General features: G+C 46.3%; 1 protein-coding gene across 2 annotated transcripts in view; it reads left to right on the top strand.

Annotated features, from left to right (window-relative positions):
* Positions 1-14,616: 14,616 nt before the first annotated feature.
* Positions 14,617-17,372, top strand: part of GRAP2 (GRB2 related adaptor protein 2) — a 110,538-nt gene continuing 107,782 nt past the window's right edge. The window contains exon 1 of one of the 2 annotated variants that reach the window (XM_054056679.1): positions 14,617-14,716. The gene's annotated coding sequence lies outside the window, so the exon portion shown is untranslated. The remainder of the gene's footprint in view (positions 14,717-17,372) is intronic. The other variant, XM_054056678.1, reaches the window with a different exon arrangement.

The following is a 17,372-nucleotide window of genomic DNA, read 5'->3' on the forward strand; positions in this document are numbered from 1 at the left end:
AAGGAAAAGGGGAAAAAAAAGAAACCAACAACAAGCAACATGGGGAAAAAAAAGAAACAAGCAACATGGCATTAAATAAAAAAAAAAAAAAGAGAGAGAGAAACTACACTAAAAATCCCTCAGTGTCTGCTCAGTATTTATTCTTAAGCTTCTGTAGTCATTGCTGCGTTGTGTGCGCGGGGAGTGGGGGGAGGCAGAGGCATGTACTTGTTTCAGGGTGGCTGTGGTTTATAACCAGATCTCCCACTGGTCTTTTTTCCCTCCTGTGGATATTAAAGCAATAAACAGCCCAAACTGCTGATGCAGGGCAACATACACCAGTAGTCCTCACAGCACTGATCAGGCAATGCCCAGGCAGCACTTCCGTCACTGGCTACAATGAGTTGTGGAGGTCTCTGTTCACCTGAGGGTGGAGAGCCCCAGCTATGCAGCATGGGCATGCAGCAAGGAGCGACCTTCAAGTGTTGCAGCCTGAGAAGCCAGGCATGGCTCAGCTGCAGCCCACTGCAGCCGTTGCAACGTGTCCACAGCTGCTGCTCAGGATTGCAGTAGAGAAAACAGGAGCAGCAGGGCTGTTGGGGAGCTGTGGCAGACCGCATGGTCAGGGGTGCAGGGACCTGGGTCAGCTGGAGCCACCAAATGTGTATGCACATGCATACATATGTGTGTGCTCGCACAGTGGAGGACCATTAGGACCCTCCTTGAGCTGTGTGAGTGTCTACTCCATCTGGGGTACAGGATGCGAGTTGTGGCACAGGTTGGGAGACCACTTCGGCATCAATGATTCCTGGAGAGGTCACAGGTCCATACTAAAACATGCTGAAATATTCTAGCTTTTGGGTGTTAGTGTGCAGGCATCCACACAAGGGAGGCCAGGGAAGCATCAGTTCACTGTGTGTCAGAAACAACCAGAATGCAGAGCCTTGGCTGGAGTGGGCAAGTGTGATGGGCGCCTCTGTGCTGCTCAGGAATGTGGAGAATTTACTTATCACCCACCTAAACATTGCTCCTACCTTGGTTTGCATGTGAAACGGAGACCGTGCTGCAAGCCAATCCCAGGAGCCCCCATGCCAGGCCCTGACATCCTGGAGCCTATGTGAAGTCTGACCTGTTACTTGGATTTTGCTTTCAATACTGGTTACATCTGATGTGGGCATGGCTGAATTGCCCAAAATCTCACAGCAAAGCAGGTGTGCTCTTGTGGCTGCTGGTTCTATGACTGTAGTCAGGCCCAAAGCTCTGGATCCTGCTCCAGAGTGATCCTTCTGTGGCTCATCCATAGTTCTGCTCAGCCACCACCACCAATGCAGAGCCATTGTGGTATCATCCTACCTAACTCTGATGCCCTGATCTTGTTGGCCGCACTCGCAGGCTAAGCCCCGAGGCTGGGGTACTGGCTCCATCCCAGCCTCGCTGGTAAGCAGCCTGTCCTTTTCTGCTTGGATAGACACAGAATTTTACTGTTTATTTGTGTCTGACCAGGCAAAAATAGAGCCTAGGTAGCAAAGAGGTGGATAGGCCTGAGGGGAATTTGCACTAACTATGGAGAAACCTAGTTAAAGGTCTGGAGAAGGTGGAGATCTGACTCCTGGCTTGAGATACAGATGATTCACCCAGAGGGATGTCCCAAGGGTGCAGGTTTCTTCCACTCAGCCTCATGCTCAATGCTACTGCATTTTTCTGCTCTGTAAATACTGCAGAAATCAATGCAGCGGCTAATATGGCATTTTTTACATTTGAGGGAGGATCATCTCAGAACCGAGTGCATAAATCTGCTTCATCAAAAGTCCAGAGGTGGAAAGCAGATGCCGGCTCACAGCTTCCTGCCTGTGTGGGTCCGTGGTTGCAACCCCATGGGGGCAGGATCCATGGATGTGGGAAACTACGGGGCTGTTGCAGTCTGGGCAGAGCATGCAGGTAGGGAGGGAAAGAGCCTGGCAGATTGTGCTGTTTGCTTTGTGCTGGTGAAGATGCAGCGGTATCATTTTCATGCTAAATGCTAATTTTCTGCTTTGCTGGCCTCAGAATCACCTACATTCGTACCCTTCATTGCAGCAATTAAGGGGCTGGGTGCTCAAGTGAAGGCGCTTGTGACGAGTATGATTTTAATCGGTGTGTGCAGCAGAGGAGGCATGGGATTGCTTTGCTGTTGCTGTGGGAACACATGAGATCAATTACCCCATGAGGGGTAGGAGAGCCCATACTGAAGTACACGTGTGCATTGGCTGCATCCCTGTGCTGGACTGGGGCGTGCAGGTTTGCCACAACTTCCTTTTCTCTCTCTGGTCAGGAATTGCTGTACAATTTCAGCAAAATATTGAAACTAATAACCTACTTCCCGCCTCAGGTTTCTACCCCTCAATACCACCTTCCAAGGTGCCGTGCACTGTGCAGAGATTATCAGCATGTTGCAGGACAGGCTGAGCATCACTTGCCTGTCCCCTCTGATGGGGAGGTAGGGCAGAGGGAGGGGTCCTGGTGCCATACTGTACAGGTTTGATTTCCTGGCATGCCCATAGGCAGAAAGAGGCAATTACGTAGGTCCCTGATATGAGACTGCAGCTGAGGTTGCTCTGCCCAGGTGGGCAGGAGAATCCATTTGTGAAAGCGCTAGGAAAGGCTTTAGTGTTTAAGTACTTAAACATTTACACTGCCTACATCATAAAGCCTGTGCTGCTGGATATGCTCACCGATCCCCTCTGCTTCTCCAGCAGGCTTAAATGTCCCTCAAAAGGAGCACGAAAGCCATGCCACTTCAATCCTTGCTGCTTTGCTTTCCCTCCGTGTGGCTCAATGCCCATGTTTGCAAGGAGGGGCCCATTCTGCTGAGCTCCCCAGTAAAGCCATAACTCTCCTTGCCACTGCCCCAGCAACACGAGAGCTGCAGCAGGTGACATGGACAATCCACCCCCCAGGAAAAGATGGAGTGAAGAAGGGGGTCAGGTCTCCACCCACCTTCTGTCCCATGTCAATGGATCTCTGTTTGCAGTGGGGTGTGCAGGAGAAGAGCACCAAAGTGGAGACTGAGCCTGTATCAAAACTGCAGAAGCAGTGGGAGGGAAGGGGGAGATGATGACATTTCTGGAGCAGAGACAAGCTTCCTTGGTCATCATTTCAGCTCCTCCTTGAGTTTATCTTAATTCCTTCCTACATACCCCTCTCCTCCTCTTGTACCTCTGTCTTATGAGTTCATTTGTTTGGCCCCACAGGGGGACAGGGGCAGAGGAGTCAGTCTCAAGCCCCTTTTGTCTGATGTGGGAGCTGCTTGTACGTTTCCTTACACACATTGAGCCATTTGGCTCCCTCAGAGTGGAGGCTCACATCTTTTAAGTCATTGCACTGTGCTAATGCCTATGCCCTGAGACAAACATCTATGCTGAGCCAGATTCCCCAGTCCTACTCCAGCTCTCAGCCTCACTTCTGCTACATTTTCTGTCCCCTTCAGGGACCTCAACTGTCACTTCAGGGTTCCAGCCCCATCTCACCCCCAAGAGGAGTCCCATGTCCCCTCACAGCCAATTCCACATCACAGGTGTTAGAAGGCGGGAGAGGGTGTGGGAAAATGGCACACTCCTTTCCCAGCTACTCCCAGTCAGTCTGAGCATCACTTGTAAGTGTCCTGAGAAGAAAATCTTCTGTCCTTGCTGTCCCTGGGGAGTGGTAAAGGAGAAGGAGGCATCAGCTGGCTGACGCTGACTGCGTGTGGCCTGTGCCCGGGAACCAGACTCAGGGCACACGAGCATCCAGGACAACAGGCACAGGGTGAGGAGGCAGGGGTGCACTAAGCCCACAGGTCTGTCGACCACAGAGGGGCTGTGAACACAAACTCAAGCTTGTTTCAACAACTTTGGGTCCTCATTTGTGAAGGGGCAGAAGCTTCAGCATGAGTTCCTCAACCGCACGTGGGATATGGGACCACACAGGTTTGTGACAGGGTAGTTTCATTGCTCCCTGCACCTGGGCTGGTGTGAAATGAAAGCCAAGAAGGATGAACTCATCTGCTGTAATTCTACTGCTGATGGCCACATTACTCCTTGCTGCTTCATTCCTCTGTCTGAAGTCCTTTCCTGTGTGTCTTATTTCCCCTTTCTGTAGCTCATGCACTTTTTGTGGCAGTAAGGGGTGATAATTGCAGATACAGAAAAATCAGAGGTGCTGCTGGTTTTGTTTCCTCCACCACTTCAGTGAAGATTTCGAACCTTCTTTCCAGATTAGTATCAGGGAAGATAATGCTAGGACTAACAGCTTTCCTCCCACATGGAGCCACCATATCTTGACACCTGTCCTGTTATTACCAGTAAATATTATTTCAGAGGTGCTTGAACGCTTACCTTGTTGTTTTGGAGATTTTAGCAATGCTATTGCTGTCTGTTCAGGCAAGAGGCTAAGCAGCCCTCTTCAGCAGTGGGCAAACGGCCCGCACCACCTACAGCACAGCTCTGCAACACACTGCACCTCCCTGTCGCGCACATTCTGGGCAGGTCAGAGTTGCTTTGTGTACACAGATCAGCTATACAGCACAGTTATGGAAGAGTTGGCTTTGCCAAGGATAGGCTAGAAGATACATATACAAACGTTTTCAACCTGCTCTTTCCCAGCCAGAGGCCAATGTGAAGGAGGAGGAAGCTGGAGAGGAGGTAGATTCTTCCCTCCATTTCTTCCCAGCTCCTGCCCAGCAGGACCCTCTCTCAGGCCCTATCCGACATCTCTAAAAGCATGTTTTCTGCCTGGGCAATCACTTCAGAAGGGAGACCAAAGCAAGCACAAGTTAGCCAGAGTTGTATGTTGAAACAAATAAATAAATAAATAAATTTGTTTGTGACCGGCAGCATCTCTTTTCCTCATGGACAGGTGGACTTTGAGGGTTCAGGCATGTGGGCAGAATCCTGTAGAGCAGTTTGAAGGGATCAAATCTGAACCCTGTGCACCTGCTGAAGGTGCATGTCAGACAGAGCTCCCTGCTGCAAATGGGGGGATAAGCAACACTCTGTCCAGGACGGGCACGGACTTGGACACAGAAGTGGTTGATTCCCTCTCTCTCCTCCAGAAACATGGGTGAAAAGAGAGCTTTTTTGCCCCATATCAGCTGAGATTTGTGCTCAGCGTTTCTTCCTCTCACTGTGTGCAAATGACATCACAGGGACAAGAGGAGCTGGAGATTGACAGCCAAGAGGAACTGCCGTTATTCTTTCGAACAGAACTCTCTCCATCTCTTCTTCTGCCTTTCATTTTGCTTTATCTCTCTTTTTCCTTCCTCCAACCCTTCTTCACCCCCAAATCGTTCCCTCCAACCCACCTCTCCCCCCGCTTTTGTCCCAGCACTCCTTGCCGTTTCTATAACTGAGAAATTAGACATACTTCTGTGGAGACAAACCTAGGTAGTAGCTTTTCCCTTTAGTCCCTGGCTAGGATATTGATACAACTAAAGAAGAGACACCTGCTAAGGAAGGCACATTTGTTGTATTATCAAGTCCAGCATACACTGGGTCAGAGTTTTGAGAACATACTTAGAGCTACATGCACGCTTGTAATTTGAGAGCTTGCTGTGAGGTCCCAAAGTCCCTACATATCCAAGTCCCTGCCACCTGAGGTGACAATAACCATCCCCCAGGCACTGCCCCACACATAGGACTAGGGAAGGTGGGGTGTGACTACTACCAAAGGCCCCCCCATCACTCAGATGAGGCCCACCTGGAAACTTGGTAATGAAGAGACGAACAGGGTACCACACTCAGGTAATTTGCATTTATTGAGTAACAAAGGAACCTGAAGGTAGTAGGTGTGTATTTAAAAAGGAAGGAGGCAGAAGAAGGGTTTCTTTCCTTTACAGGGCTTTTTTTGGCTTGGGCTGTCCCTTGGTGCTGTTATCGTGTATCTGTGCTGCCATGGTAGACAGACAGACCTTCTCTTGTAAATGCTGATCTCAAGCTGAGTAGGGAATTCTGGTGTCAGCCAAACCTGTGCTCAGTCACTTGCAGCGGTTCAGTGCTTCTCAGTATAACGCTGCTGCATTACTTTCACTGCAGAAACCAAAAGGGAAGGCTGAGAAATGCTTTCCTTTGGGTCTCAGTTCCAGGTATGCTCCAGTATCTGGCCAGGTTTTTTTATTCTTCATTCTCACTCTTCATGTTGTAAAAGTAGCAACATTTCCTGTTAGGTTCTATACTGTGTTAGTACTTGAGCGCTGACTTAATCTTTGCATTTTGCTTTCCCTGTTAACCTCAGGATTAAGAAAAAGCCGTGCAAGTATGACTTGAGATTTTAGAAATATTTTCTCTATATTTTAAAAAAAGTTAAAATTACCCTGCAATGAGCAATGTTGTGGTTTTTAATAAGAACTGAATTCATTAATTTCAACTGAAGATGGACATTTTGGGCATTAATATATGTATAATTATGCAAAACCACTGTTACTCCCGATAATGAAAATTATATTCTGCCACTGAGGCTGCGTTTGGTAATAGTGTGTATCTTCGTTTGTGCTGTATTTTTATTTATTTTATTATTTATTTATTCATTCTAGCCACATGACCTAGGATTGCAGTTGCTATGGTGATAAGACAGTTAGTGAAGGAAGGAGTGAAAGGTAAGTTTGTATGTCTGCCTGTGCAGTGGGGCTGGCAGTCTCCTTTCCCAGTGCTGCATCCATCTCTTGCTACTTCTGGGGCTGAAAAGCACTATCACACTGGCTATGGTATCTTCTGAGTAGCTTAGGGAAGGTTGCTCAAGTAGCCTTAGCAAGGGGTTTTTTTTTTTCCCCTCCAGCAGTACATGTGCATAACCAGGCTTTTTGTGGGGTGGGAGAGGACTGATACTCTGCATGAATATGTGTGCCAGTGGCCTTAGGGGGTTCTAGATGTTGGGATGCCTGGCCTAGTGGGTCTCAGTGTAAAACCTTCTGACTAGTCTTATCTATTTGTCAACCTGTGTTTGTGATCCTGTGTGCCCTGGACTGGGAGCAGGAGATGTGAGCAAAAGTGACAGCTCCTATACCCTCAATTATGCTGCCTTCCCCCTTGTTGGGGTTTGCTGCACAGTGCTTGCTGTAGGAGGAAAGGCAGCACCTCCCAAAATCCAGCAGCCAGTGCCACCTCCAGACCAGAGAAACTTGCTCAGGAGTGCATGGGTTGATAAGTAATTGATAGTGGAGGAAAACCTGTCTTTGGTGCAGCTTTCTTTTTTGACGAGGAAGATGCACAAGGTCCTGTTTCCCTGAACACAGCTGCCCAAAAGCTCAAGTGTCTCTCCGAGCCTGTGCTCTGCACTGAGTCCCTCCCTTAATTTGCTCTATGCTGTGTGGGAAGTGCTTCTCTGGCTTCTCACCTTCCTCCCCCATCCTGCTGCCCCTGACTTTCTCTGCACTCCTTCATCAAAACTGCCCTCACCATTAGCTTTAAGCTTCTAGTGGAAACACTTTCCATGGAACCTCAAGCTATCCAGTTTTGGTGATTGCGGGACTGATTTAGGCAGGTTTGGGGTTTTTTTTGCAATTGCTATTCCAAAATAGCTTAACTGCTCCTTTCTACCTTTTCTTCTGAAACAACGGTGGCTGTTACCGCTGCCAGCTTAAAACATTTTCACTTGATCCTCCTGGCAGCAGTGCTTTTGAAAGTCTGTGGAACTTTGGGTCGTGTTCTTCTCAGGTACCTTGTGAATTAACATATTCGGGGCTGGTGAGTAAGCCTCAGTCTTTCACCTGTTGGTAGCAGTAGCCTTGAATATCTCCTTAGGCTTGTTAAAGTTTCTATTAGGAATAGATTTTTCCACCAGAGGTCTTATTACTGTGATTATCAAAAGACATCATTTTAGAAGAGCCTCTCCTGCCCTGCCATACTTTGTTTCTACCCAAGTGAACTCTTTGCCTGCTTGCAGCTTATCAGCAGTGCAACTGCTTTAATGCAGTGCTCTCCCACACACTTGGACACGGGTAAGGCAAACAGGCTGGCTGACAGAGACAATCCTGTTCTTGCACCACTCTCGCCCCTTGAGGAAAACTCTTCCAAGCTACTGAGCCTCTGAGAAAGGGTCCTCTTCGTACTCGGCCACACTCTCACCCACAAACATCGGCATCCATCAGTGGCTGTACAAAATACCTGTGCTTACAGAGGGCTCTACAGCTCATGAAGAAGGTGGAAAAACCTGATGGGTGACTAAAGAGCAGGGGGAGTTGCTTATCAACCTTAAGGTAAGGGTGAGAGCTTGAAGGAGCTGTATTTTAGCCTGTTTGAGACATCCTTGGGTCAAAGGCTTTTCTAGCTCAGAAGTAGGGGAGCACTGAAATAACAGGGCAGCTGCTTCATCTTTTCCTCCAAGGGGAGTCTGTTTTCCTTCCAAACCCCAGATATCGAGGCAGGGGCAGAATAAACTGCATTCTGTTTCCTACAGCCCACATGGGACTGCTGAACAAAGCAAACTTGCCTGCGTCTTCTCCAAACCACAGAGCTCAGCAGAGCAGGCTGCCCAGCTTTCCCCTTGAGGACTGTTTCAAAGTGTTGGCAAATGTAGCCTCAAGATCAAGAACACGCTTCTGTTTACTAAACCTGTAAAAGTAAGAAAGACTATAGAGCTGTACAAGGGGTTGTGCAGTTCAGACAGAAGAGAAGGAGCAGAACAAATGCTCCCACATCTTTGTCTCCCCTTCCTGAGGTGGGGAAAGCAGCAAGGTACAAAAAGAACGGCCTTTCTCCTGAGAATCCCTTCTGGCTGAATCCTGCTTCAGCTGTGCCACATGTCATCTATGAGCTGTGGCTTGCCAAGTTGTAGTCCCTCTTGCAGCCAATGACTGGGGTGAAGGTGAATGCCAAGTAAAGGCAGATTTATTGCATGACCCCTTGGGACTCTGGTTAAGGCAGTAGTTTGCCTGGTGGTACTGAAGTGTCAGATGGTAGCAGTCCTTAGAGGGAAGGCATTAAGCCTCTCAGGCTTAGTAATGCTGTGGGTCCAGCCCAGGTAAGCGGCAAACAGTCATAAACATCAGGCTGAGTCTTGGGAGTGGTCTGACATCTTTGGGCTTCAGTTTGATTTTATCACTGCCAGGTCAGAAAGATCAATACAGCATTCAGTGGTGTCTTCATCAGCTTTTGACTTCTCTGATCTCCTTCCTTAGCCTGCTGCAGGTCAGTATTGAGGTGAACGAGACGTGCATGTACGTAAAAACTCCCAGCAGCTCTTCCAGCTGGGTATAAATAGAGGGCCAGAGGCAGCCTGGGTGGCTGTCAGACCGGCCTCTTCTCTGCGAAAAAACATGCTGCAAAAAAAAAAAAACAACCAGATAATTTCATCGTTTCCCCCATCTGTAAATATTCATCATATGCAGTTAAAAGGGAGCAGCTGTGGACGATGAATCCTGGCTTGTCATTGTCCTCCATCAGTAGGACAGCCCAGTCAGCACTCAAATATCCTTCCCCTCTCTCTGGCCCCCTGCTGTCTCCGTGTGCCGCATCTTCATGCTGCCCAGGGTTCATTAAGAGCACATAGACAGGAATGCAGCAAACATATGCTGTGCCTGTAATAGCAAATAAGCTAGTCAGGTGCTCAAGGACAGAACCCAGTACCAAGAAGGAGCAGCTGGACTGATGCAAAGTGGCAATGTGGAGGGATTGCCATCACAGGTGTGGTCCCTCTTTGAGGGAGGAGTGAGTGATGAGGTCAGAAGAGGTCGCAGCATGACTTTTACATATTCAAACATTGATGCAGCAGCATAGCTCCATTGCAGCCCTTTTGCCCTGTCCACAACAGTGCCATCAAATACAGGCATGTCATCTTGACCGCTAACGGGTGGCCAGGAGTTCTGTGGATGGAGCTGTGAGGGTCCTGGATGCTTGGCAGGGAAATGAGAGAGGTGGCAAATTCTCCTCATTACAGGACAGAAGGAAACTGGTGTGTGGGAGGAATGCAGTTGGCTGATGAATTGCCCACCTGCTTTGAGATCCACTATAATTGCTGTGTTTATGGGCAGGTTACCAACCGCAGTACAGCAAATATGCGGCAACTTTGGGAGGTGGGGATGTTTTGGCACTTTTGTTTTATTTTTCTCAAGAGCCAAGATATGTTGTGATGTCCCTTTACAACAGATGCCTCTGTTCCCAGGCTGATCCAGGTCACCAGGCTTCTTCTTAAACTCAGCTCTGGGCCAGCACCAATGAGTTGCATCTTTATCCATGTGAGATGACAGGGAGAAAGGCTTTGGTTGGGAGTTGCAGTTGTTCCTCAGTGAGGATGGGGAGCAGCTGCTGTGTTGTATCAGTGTCACAGCACAGTTGCTTTTTCCTGGTGTCAAACGCAGGCTGCGGAGGGAGTGCTTCCCTCCTGCAGGGGAGGGGAGGGGGGCAGGTGTGTGGGTACAGCAGGGATGACATGGCTCTCTGCAGGGAACAGAAGTGGTGTCCAGTTCCCATGCCCTGGCTAGCAGTTTGCTTCTCTTTGGCAGCTTCTCTCTTGGCAGCTGAAATCAAACCCTGAACAGAGTGGCAGTTTTAACATCCAGGGCATAGCTTGCCTGCCTAAATCTTTGCCTTTGTCTAAGAAATCATGACTTCTCCAAGCTTGGTGCTATGAGTGCTGGGTCACTTCAAGTGAACATTTTCTTGCCTTTGCAGCTGGTAGGCTCCACAAACTCCCTCCTTCAAACCTGTGGCAAAGGCACATGCACCTACTTTAGTAAGCTCCATTTTCCCCCACTAAGGTTTTCTTCTCATGAGCAGCAGGCTGAAGAAAAGTGTGGTTTATGTTTGGTTTGCCTCTTTGGCTGGGGGCAAAGTCTTTTTGGCTGGAGTCTGGTGCCTGGGATTTTATCTGCAGGGGTCAGGCTCCTGCTGTGGCTGAGTGCTAAGTGACCTCTAATGGACAGCTCTAAAAAACCTCACTGAGGGATGGAGGCCTTATAGACGCGTGGTTTATTGTTAAAGTAAATTTTTATATACAGCTGCTGTGGATGTGGTATTAAAGATGTCTCGCATCATTAAGGCAGTTCTGTTTCTTATGGCTTGTATACTTGATTTTGCATTTTCATTCCTCCTTAGTCAAGCAGCTGAAACACCCCAGCCTGTTGATCTTTATAGTACATCTATTTTCCTTGGCATCTGGAGAGTGGAAATGAAAAAATGACGCAGAAAGGACAGATGAAAAGTGAGGACTGCAGTCGGCTTCTTGGTCCTCTTTAAATAGTATTTAAACAACTACAGAGACCGCTGTGGCTCTAGCATATTTCCTGAATCTGTTTTCAAAAATTGGAATGAAGTTAAATCCACAAGGAGGGTGAGGAGTATTTCTTATGTTCTAAATTAAGGGAAGAGAGTTCATGACCAGCAGCCTACTCAGGAATGTACCCTGCAATCCTTATACTCATTGTTAGGAAAAGTGTTTGACATCCTGAGATGCTTGCTGAAAGCAAACAATTGGTGTTTAGAAGCTGATGGATATTGGAAACATTTGATATCTCTCTTCCTATCTCCTCTTAAGGCTCCTTTTTTTCTCTTCTGTCTGGTTCTTGCATCTTGGGCTTAACCCTAGCAGAGGGCCAAGGTGTGCTCTTTCAAAGACGGGAAAGAAACAGCACTTCATCTCCCCTTATCAGCCTTTTTTTGGGATGCTTAAAATACAGCACCTTATTCAAAGGAAATCTGATTAAATTAAAAAATGGAAAGACAGGAACTAAGCTTCAGATCACTGCTGAAAAGCACACTGTAAAACTAACTCTCTGCCCCGTAACAGCACTGAAAGCAGGATCTCTGCAAGTTTCATTTGGGCTGGGCATGAGAGGTGACTGAGAAATCAGAGGTTTCAGAAGAAATAATATTTACTGATAGTAAGTTTAGCAGCTTATGGTTCAGTTCCTCACAAAATTTCTATTTATTAGGAACATGGTAAGACTAACATAGAAGATCGGTGTTTCTGCATCATTTACATTTTCTGTAGCAGCTACAGGGAGACCAAACAGGAGAGGGGCTTGGCCTGGGATGGCAGCCCTTCTTTTTGCCTCCTTCCCTTGCTCCTTCTTTTACTTGTGGCTGCCAGCAATTTTTACAGGAAGATTAAGTGAAACGGATGGTTGACTGATCCATGGCATGACTTATTCCTTCCCCTTCCAGATGAATGTGCATCTCGCAGGGTAAACTGGGGCTGTCATGTTGTGACCGTACCTCCCCTCAGCTCGTTTTTACATCTCCCCTCCTTGCAGCAGACCGGGGTGCCTGTGGAGGGGGGAACCCTTTACAGAGATGATGGTGTACCCCATAGCTGCTCTTGGCGGCTCTGTGGGAACTAGAAGTAACTCCCGTGCTGGGGCACCAGGGCCATTTCTGAGAGAAGCATGACCCCAACAGATCAAAAAGCAAATGAAATAGGCCGTGTTTTGGGATGGCAATAATTCGGGAAGCAAGGCTGAAATAATTAAATATGAAAGGCTTCATTAGGTGGGTCCTGGAAGGTGAATATAATGATCTCACACTAGTGAGGGCAGCATGAGGTAGGGGAGCAAGGAGGAAAGGGAGATTGAGTGTGGCGAAAGCAGATATAATCCAGAGTAATGACGTGGGGCTGAGTAAGGGAAATGGAGCCTGGGGATCAGCAAGGGATTACTGCTTTATTAGTCCCTGGATTAGTGTTCCAGGACTGGAGACTGCAGAATGGACTGTATTGAATTATTCCTTATCAGCTGCTGCTGACTGACTGACTCAGGTCTGTCCTTGTAAGCTCCCTGGTTTGGGAAGGTACCTTCTGTGTTCAGGCTGGTATGGCACAGTAATCAGCTAGGAGGAAAGAGATGGCTTCTAGGAACAAAAAAGCCACATGGAGATGAGAAATTATAGGAGGACTTGGGGGTGAAAGAGTCACACAGTAGTTGTTCAATACTATCTTTTTTTTCTTCCTTAAATTGGAAGGGCCCTCTTATCTCCACATCAAGTCTCTCAAGACATAGCTGGAGATTTCCAGTCTTTGATTGCTATACCTTTGATCCCAGCACCTTTGCATGTTCCTATTTATTCTTCAAAGGTGAATTCAGACTACTCAAATCTGCTTTGGCTACAGGTTTAAAATGTCTGGGGGTATAATTTTAACCACAGAAAATATACATGTGTGTGAATGAGGAAGAAAAACTGTGTAAAGAAAAGCATGCCTGCAGCCTCATTTTAACTGTGCCATGAGGTTAGAGGAGGCAAGGGCAGAGATGAAATGGTATTGCAGGAAATGATATTGCTTCAGCAGGGAATGCGCATTGCTCCGAGTTAGCAGCAGTTCCTCATCAACCTTGAGTGTGGTGGTCCCTGATTTTGTATGAAACACCAGCACAGGTATCCCATTTGCTTCTTGCCACTAAAGATATTTGTGCAACTTTCTCTGGGAAAAGATTGCACAAACCAGTTTGCCATCCTCTAGTTGGGAGGAAGGGTGAATTACACTTTGCATTTCTACCATTCTATGCTTCTGACACCTTCCAAGCCTGCTGGAAGCACAAATAGGCAAAGGGCTACCTATGAGAGAAGTTCTGGTGTTGTGATGAACAGCTCAGAAGTGCTGTGTATTTATTGTAAGATAAAGAAAGGAAATCACCGTTACAGAAGTATTACCCTTGGTCTGTGGAATAGGTTTAGGCTCTGCAGTAATGAAGGTAGTGTTACACTAATGTTTCTAGCCTTTATTTGTAAAGGAAATCTTCCGAGCAGGAGTCAAGTACAACTTCAAGTACTTTGAGGTTTGAAACAGAGAACAACCAGAGCTAAGACTTCTGAGCAGAGCTGACTCCTCCATGCAACAATCATCAGAAATTTTTGAATAAAATGCTGGTCATTTGAATATGTGAAATGTTTTATAATGTGAACAAGTGAGAGCTGGGACATCACAGGCAATGAGGAAAACGAAGAGCCAGCTAACAGTAAAGCTCCTGTACTCTGTGATATAGAATAGAAACTTGCTCTTGCACATGAATAATAACAATTAAAATTGTAGTCCCTGGATGAGAGTGGTGGCCTGCCAGCAACCTCTTTGTAAATCTCCAAGCTCCATTAGCTAGGGAGATCATGCACCTTAACTAGCTTGTATGGTTCACAGCCAGAAACACAATCCCTCCCGGCTCCATGCAATCACACTGGCATATGAGGAATTTAATTTCCATCGTGCTATTAACTTCAGTCTTTAAGTGAGCACGTTCCATGTCTTTACTGTCCACTCTCAGAAATGAAACTGAGCGCTCCTGGCCTAAGAGAACTGTTAAAAGCAGTTTTATGCTGTGGCTATGAGTGTACTGGCTCCTGACAAATATTAATCTTCATGGGGTGTCACCTCAGCTGGGAGACCTTGGAGGAAACACAGGTGATTCAGAAATGAATGCTGATGACTCACTGGGTAACATCTGGGCCCTTTCTAACATTGTGATAGGGGCATTTTCTTGTGGGTGGTACTATATTTTCATCTAGAAGTAAACCCAAAGGCTTAGTCAGTAGTAATGCCATAACATTTTCCATGTGTTAATATGCAACCCTCAATGTTCCATTAACTTTTGCCTAGAGAAAGTAGTATTCTGCTGACTTGGCATTTGTTCAGCGATTCAGCTAGAACAGTTTCTCTTCATTTTCCTCTCTTTGACTCTGTTATGTAGTTTTATTATGTGATGGTTTATAACTTAGTTCTGATGTGAAACCGGCTATATTTCAGAGTTAGATGAATGATCCCACTATATTATGTACATACATCTGCAAAGCACTTAGGATAAAAGATGGTAAGAAATGTGGCTTTTATTGTGCTTTTCCCTGTTTTTTTTTTTTTAATTTGTTGCATGCTATTTAGCAACCTTGCTGCTGTTCTGTCTCAAAGCCTTGTTGAATGAAGTGTTCTGAACAATTTTGGGAGCCCTAGCATTTTTTATTAATTGCTTTTTACAGGTTGTTTTTCTGTCTTTCTTGAAACTCCTTGTTTCACAGACATACTGAAAAATAAATATTTTAAGCTGGAGTTTTAGCAACCAAGGCAGGGGAGGAAATAAAGCACAGCAAAATATTTGGCCAATTTTAAGCCAAGCTTTGGGGCTGCTGTGGTACTAAAGGCTCCTGCCAGTAAGGTTTTGGGGTAGCTGAATAATAATAACAGGAAAGGAAGAGAGATGGCTGCACAGTGTTCCAGGCAGGATAAAATAAACCAGTAACCCATCTGGGTCTCTGACGACTTCTCAAAGAGGAGTTTTGTACTCTGAGATTTATTCTGACAGCAGTGTATTGAAAATGTTTAGGACTCTTGCCATCACACTTCGTTTTAATGTCTGATTACCTTATGTGACATATCCTCGGCTGTTGTAAATTGATACCGCTTCATCAACTTCAGTGGCATCTTGTCAGTGTGCATCGGTAGAGAATTAGCCTTCTGCATCTGAACACGTTGCCTTGAGCTGGGTTGGGATCTCATCATAAGTCATTACAAGGCTGATGAGAGAGTGCTGAAGGAAATACATAGGTTATGATAGGTCATGGTGAAGGCTGACCCAGTAAATGGAACTCATTTATTTTTGATTTATTACTAATTCCAGTTTCTCTGTACAATTTTGGCTCCAGGACACATTATCTTCTGAAATGTATAAACTTGTAGATACTAAGACCTCCATGTCATCCTTTGTGTAAGCACAGAGATTATATTGGTTCTGATGCTCTGGCCAGAATCAATGTGAGAAATTGCATTCACCCCACCAAAATTTCCCATGTAGCTACCTTTGATACTTATCTCTGCTGCTTGCCATAAGGCTCCTGTGCGATAGTTATGCACTGCGGTGTTTTGTCATAACTCGGGTATAAGACTTCCTCTACAGAAGATGGTTTGAACTGTCCTTTGACATCCATTAGTGTGAAATGTGTCACGGAAATGTAAATCATGTCACTGGTTGTCAAGAAGCACCTGGCCTTTAAAGAGTGTCCTGACACATTACTGAGAGAGGGGGAGAGGAAGCCAACAGGGCAAGGCAAAGGAGAAGCTGAATTTTTCATTTCACTTAGAGGACTCTCATTCCAGGCTAGCATTCAACACCCTCTTGGGACTAGATATCCTGAATGCCAGGGCCACAGTGCTGTTCGGCTGGTAAGCATCGAGCAGAACATACTGTTGCTCCTGTGACACTGCACGAGCAGTGCTCTATAGCCTGGAGGGCAGATTATTCTCCCTCTGGGTAATGCCTCCCACAAATAGAGAAACATTTCAATCTCTGGATTTGAGCAGGCACTGTCTTTTCTTATGGTTTGGGGCCTGAGCTGGAAAGACTTCCCCACACTGCTAGCATCCAGGAGAGCAGTGCTTAGACTCCCAGAGTGGCTCCGTAGAAGTAGCCTCAGACAAACACACAACTGTCACGGTAGAGTTTTTTCTGCCTTATTCCGTCCCTGAGTGAGCTGACCATGCACAACAGGATCAGTGCGTCTTCCAGTGTGTAAAGTAATATTTCCAAGGGCTATCGATCTTCTGTGTAAGGACATTGACTGACCTGCACAGACAGACCAGGTATAAACCTCTGCTGTAACCTAAGGTACCACTCTCTAAGTCAATGATGGGCCAATATATCTCCTGTGAGGATCCAAGGGCAGCTCACTGTCAGATGACTGGTGCGACAAAATAGCTACTGAGAGCTTCTGTTTGGAAACATTATGATTCCTTTTTGATGCAGCTTACTCAATTGGGAGGTTGCAAAGGTCAAACTGGAGCATCTCTTAAGCCAGGGCAGAATGGTTTTGAATCTTTGCTGTAATATCTTAAAACAAACAAACAAAAACCCACCCAATCAACAACAACAAAAAACCCCCTTCAAGTAAATAATCTTCATCTAGTCAGAACCCCAATCCACGATAGTCATCCAGGAAGTGCTGTCATTAAAAAAAAGAAGCCTTTTTGTTGAAATGCTGTATCTTTCACTGAATGGTACCCTTCTTCATATTTCTTCACCTTTTTTTAATTTGTGGCTAGCTGTAGGTCGGGTGGGTAGGTTTGCTTCTTGGCACTTCTTCAAGGCTCCCAATGCAGACATCAGTTTTGTCAATGTGAAGTGCTAGAGTCTACAGCAAGTCTGGTCGTCACTGGGAAGACTGTGCACTGAGGATATTTGCTATGTTGTCCCAGAAAATAAATCTTAATCTTCTAGGGTAGACACAGGCTTCAGGCTGTCCTTAGGCTAGAGGAAATAGATTCGAATCTTGCTAAATGGAGCATTTCCTAGTGACATTAGAAAGCAGAGAGGGCACTACTTTGCCTCTATATCATGTATGTCTTGAACCTACCAGTGCATGTATGTCAAACAGAAAATGTGCAGGTCTTTAGGCAAGAATTCTGATTCACTCAGCCTTGCAAATGGCTCTCTAATGGACTTTGCTTGAAGCCATATGACCTTGAAAGTGGGAGCTCCT

Source organism: Cuculus canorus, chromosome 1 (assembly GCF_017976375.1).
Source record: "Cuculus canorus isolate bCucCan1 chromosome 1, bCucCan1.pri, whole genome shotgun sequence".
NCBI classification, from domain to species: Eukaryota; Metazoa; Chordata; class Aves; order Cuculiformes; family Cuculidae; genus Cuculus; species Cuculus canorus.